Below are 4,792 nucleotides of genomic sequence, written 5' to 3'. Positions count from 1 at the left end.
TTAATCCCAAAGAAGGCAAGTGGAAGAAGTAAATAACAAAGCAGCCTGGACAAATAATAGTATGATGCATTTAAACATAAATATATTTGTAATTACATTTAATATAAATGGAAAAATTACTCACTTAAAAGATAGAGATCATCAAACTGAAATAAAAATTAAAATTAAACTTAATTATTTCCTAATTACAAGAAATACACCTTAAATATAACAAAACAAAATGATAGCAGTGAAGAGATTGGTTCACACTTGGAAGAAGGGAGGGTTAGTGATTGCAAAGAGTTTGAGGGGGCACTTGGGGTACTGGAAATGTTCCATTTCTCAGTGTATTTGCTGGTTACACAGGTGTTCTCTATGTAATGATTGACCCTTACATTTATGCTTATGCACTATTTTATATGCACTTACTTCACAGTTTAAGATGTTAAAAAAAGGCACTAACTACCTGTAGACATCTCATGAGGATGGATTGATATAGGGCATGAAAGGATTGGGCTTATTGCCTAACACAGCTAAATCATGTGACAATGTATGCTAGGTATTATGATCATCATTATTATCCCATACTTTACCCAATCCAAACAATAATGTCAGTTATAATTTTTAGTCTGGTAGAATTATTCTAATATTTATTTGAAAGAATCAACTTACAAAAATAGCCAAGATCCTATAGTGAAAGAAGAAGCAAGGTTGACTTGTCTGAACAAATATGCATCATTAGTAGCAATGATACTAATATGTCTATAACAATATAATGCAAAAAGAACCCAGAAATATACCTTAATACATGACATTTTATCAAACAGTGAATTAGAATTTCAGATTTGTTCAATAAACAGATTTGTTAGAAAAATAGAATATGCATGATTTGGTATTCTTTTTTCTTTGGTGGTAAATGCCTTGTTGTGAAAGGGTTCACCCCTCAACTCCCCTACTGCCTTTGCTGTTGTTCCATCCATTTTATCTCATGTCATTGACTTTTCTCACTTTGTTCAGATGATTTTTCTCTTCCAAGAGGTCATGACCCTTTTATTTCATATTTATTCTTCTTCAGAGCAAGATCTCTGAATAAAATGTTTCTAGCCAAGTGCTATATATTGAGATTATTCTTGCTCACATTTTAATTTGCTTTTTTAAGTAGGATTTTCATGAAATTCAAACTACACTCATTTCTTTGGCATAAGTGGAATTGGTAATATTACAGTTGAAATGATGTATACAATGATATTGGGATAAATGCCTAATCATGAGGTAAACAAAACTGACACTAAAATAACCACATAAAAAATCACTCATGAATTAAAATTAATGCAAGATAAATGAAAGGAAACATCATATTCCATCACAGTTTATTTAAGACATGTTTTTAAATTAATTCATAAATATGGGAGGAGAAATATTGGTGGATATTTATACTTCCTTGAAGTTAGAATAGAAATTTTTATGACAGCTTTATTGAAATATAATTCAAGTACCATAAACTTCACCCATTTAAAATGTACAATGTAATGCTTTTAAAATATTTCAGTACTTGTACAACTATCACCATAATCAATTTTACATTTTTGTCACCCCAAAAAGAAATCTGTTACCCTTTAGGCATCACCCATGAATTCAACATCCCCTCCAGCCCTAGGAACCCACCAATTTACTTTATGTTCCTATTTTGGATGTTTCATAGGAATGGAATCAGACACCATGTATTCTTTAGTGACTGGTTTATTTTACTTAGTATTATATTTTCAGAGTTCATTCGTGTCATAGCATTTGTTGGTATTTCACTCCTTTTCATGGCAGGGTAGTATCTCATTGTATGAGTAAGCCATTTTTATTTATCCATTCTTCAGTTAATAGACATTTGAGTTATTTCTGCTTTGGGGCTACTATGAATAATGATTTCATGAATATTTGTGTACAATTTTTTTGCATGAAAAATGCATTAATTTTTCCTGAGTGTATATCTAGGAGTGGAATTGCTGAGTCAAATGGTAACTGTGTGTTTATTTTTGAGGAATGGTCAAATTGTTCTTCAAAACTCATGCAATATTTTACAATCTTACCAGCAGAAAGTAAGAGTGCCAATTTCTCCTCTTCCTTTGCACTTGTTATTGTGTATTTTTTATTACTGCTGTTCTCAAGGGTGTGAAGTAGTATCTCATTGTGACATTGTTTTGCATTTCCCTGATGATTAATGACATTTCAGCATCTTTTCCCGGATTTATTGTCCATTTCAGTATCTTCTTCAGGGAAATATTTAATTTAATTTGTCTTTATATTATTGAGTTGTAAGAGTTCTTTATATATGCTAGATAAAAGTCCCTGAGATTTATGATCTACAAATTATTTTCTCCAATACTATGGGTTGTCTTTTCACTTTCCTGATTGTTCTTAGAAACATAAGATATTAAATTTTGATGAAATTCATTTTATCTATTTTTTATGTTGTTGCTTTTACCTTTGATATCTCAAGAAACTATTGCTAAATCCAAAGTCACAAAGATCTACTCCTATATTTTCTTCTAAGTTTTATAGTTGTAGCTCTTACTTTTAGGCCTATGATCCATTTAGAGTTGATTTTTATATGGTGTGAGGCAGAGATCAAGCTTTATTCTTTTGCAGGTGATAATGTGCACTATTTACTAAAAAGATCGTTCTTTCTCCTATTGAATTTTTTGGCACACTTGGTGAAGATTGATTGTTCATAGAAAAGGTTTGTATCTGGATTTTAAATTCTGTTTCATTGATCTGTATATCTACCCACATATCAGTATCACACTGTCCGGACCAGTGTTCATTTGTAGTAATTTCACAACATGGAGAAATGAGACCTCCAAAATTCTTCTGTTTTAAGATTTTTTTTTTTTTGGCTATTCTAAGCCCTGTGAATTTCCATATGAACTTTAGGATAAACTTGTGAATTTATGCAAAGGAGTTAACTGGAATTTCAATAGATATTGCATTGACTCTGTAGATCAATTTGGAGACTGTTGCCATGTTAATGTTAAGTCTTCTAATCCATGAACACAGAATGTCTTTCCATTTATTTTTATCTTTTTAAAATTCTTTCAGCAATATTTTAAGTTTTGCACCTCCTTGTTTAAATTCATTCCTAATATCTTATTTTTGATGCTATTGTAAATAGAACTGTATTCTTAATTTCATTTTGGATTGTTCACTTAAAGTGTATAGAAATAGAATAGATTTTTGTTTATTGATCTTGTATCCTGCAACTTTACAATTCTGCTTAACTTCTTAATTGGTTCTAATAGTTTTTACTGAATTGTTTAGGATTTTAGATATACCAGGTTATATTTTATGCAAATAGAGATTGTTTTACTTCATCTTTTCCAGTCTGGATGCATTCTATTTCATTTTCACATCTAATTCTTCTGGCTAGAGCTTCAACTACAGTGTTGAATACAGTGGGACATGACAGTGTGTTTTTCATGGGACATGACATCCAGGGGTGAAAGTCTGCCTGGCAACATGGGGCATGATGCCCGGGGTAGGGTCTCGCCCTGGCATCGTGGAATCGATAATACCTTCCTGACCAAAACAGGGAAAAGAATGGTAACAAATGAGGTATCAGTGACTGACAGAGTTCGAATAGAGTCAATAGACTACTCTGGAAGCTAGTCTTATGCAAACTTCTGCTAGATATTGCTGTTTATCATGGTTTTCCAAACCCCAATCAAAACCATTCCTGCCAACTCTAAAACACCTAGGGCGTTATCTGAGGGTCCACAAAGGTTCCATGTGCTATGATTACTTTCCAGAAATGTACAACCTCATGAAATCCAGAGGGGCCAACCTCTCCAGAACATCAACTACTTTCATCCCCCTATCCCATATTATTGACAGCCCTTTCCAAAACAAAAAAGTTAGAATTGGCATAGCCCAAGTACCCCTAAAGTTTGGAAGAAAGATCAAAGGAGAAGGTCGAGATAAAACATAGGTTTTGACAAATGAGTATAACTGCTGAATCATTATACTGATATTTCTTTTAGTCTCCAGGTCTTGGAGTAGCCAGAAGTAAAAACCTAAAATTGTGGAATTGTAACCCATACCAAACTCTGAAGTCTGTTCTATAACTAACTGTTGTGGTGTGCTATGAAATTTATTGCTTTTTTGCATATATGTTATTTTCACAATAAAAAAAGAAAAAAATGGGTATTGAACTCTCCAAATAATATTTTTGAATTCTCTATTTCTACCTTCATTTCTGTAATTTTTTGCTTCATGTATTAAGGGTTCTGCTGTTAGGTGTGTATGTTTATAATCATTATATACTCCTGAATAATGTTTTATCATTATAATATGTTTCTCCTCATCTCTAGTAATATTTATTGGCTTAAAGTATATTCCATCTGACCCTAAATGAAACTTTCTTATGGTTGCTATTTGCACAATATCATTTTTTCCTCTCAACCTATCTATATGTTTGAATAAAAAGTATCTCTCATAGACAGCATATAGTTGCATCTTTTTTTTTTATGCTGTCTGAAAATCTCTGTCTCTTGATTGGATTATTTGGTCTATTTACATTTAATGTTATTATTGATAAAAGTTGGATTTTTGTCTGGTATTTTACTTTTTGTTCTTCATATGTCTGTTTTTTTCCTTTATTCCTCTTTACTGCTTTATTTTGCAAGAAGTGAATATTTTCTAGTGTGAACATTTGAATTCTTTAACGACCTTTTTAAATATATATTTTTAGATATTTTCTTCATGGTCACTCTTACCATACACAGTTATCAGAGTCTACTTCAAATTTATACTGATTTAATTCCAA

Source organism: Tamandua tetradactyla, chromosome 15 (genome assembly GCF_023851605.1).
Source record: "Tamandua tetradactyla isolate mTamTet1 chromosome 15, mTamTet1.pri, whole genome shotgun sequence".
Taxonomy (NCBI): Eukaryota; Metazoa; Chordata; class Mammalia; order Pilosa; family Myrmecophagidae; genus Tamandua; species Tamandua tetradactyla.
The sequence above is the reverse complement of the archived record's forward strand: the minus strand, read 5'-3'. Positions refer to the sequence as shown.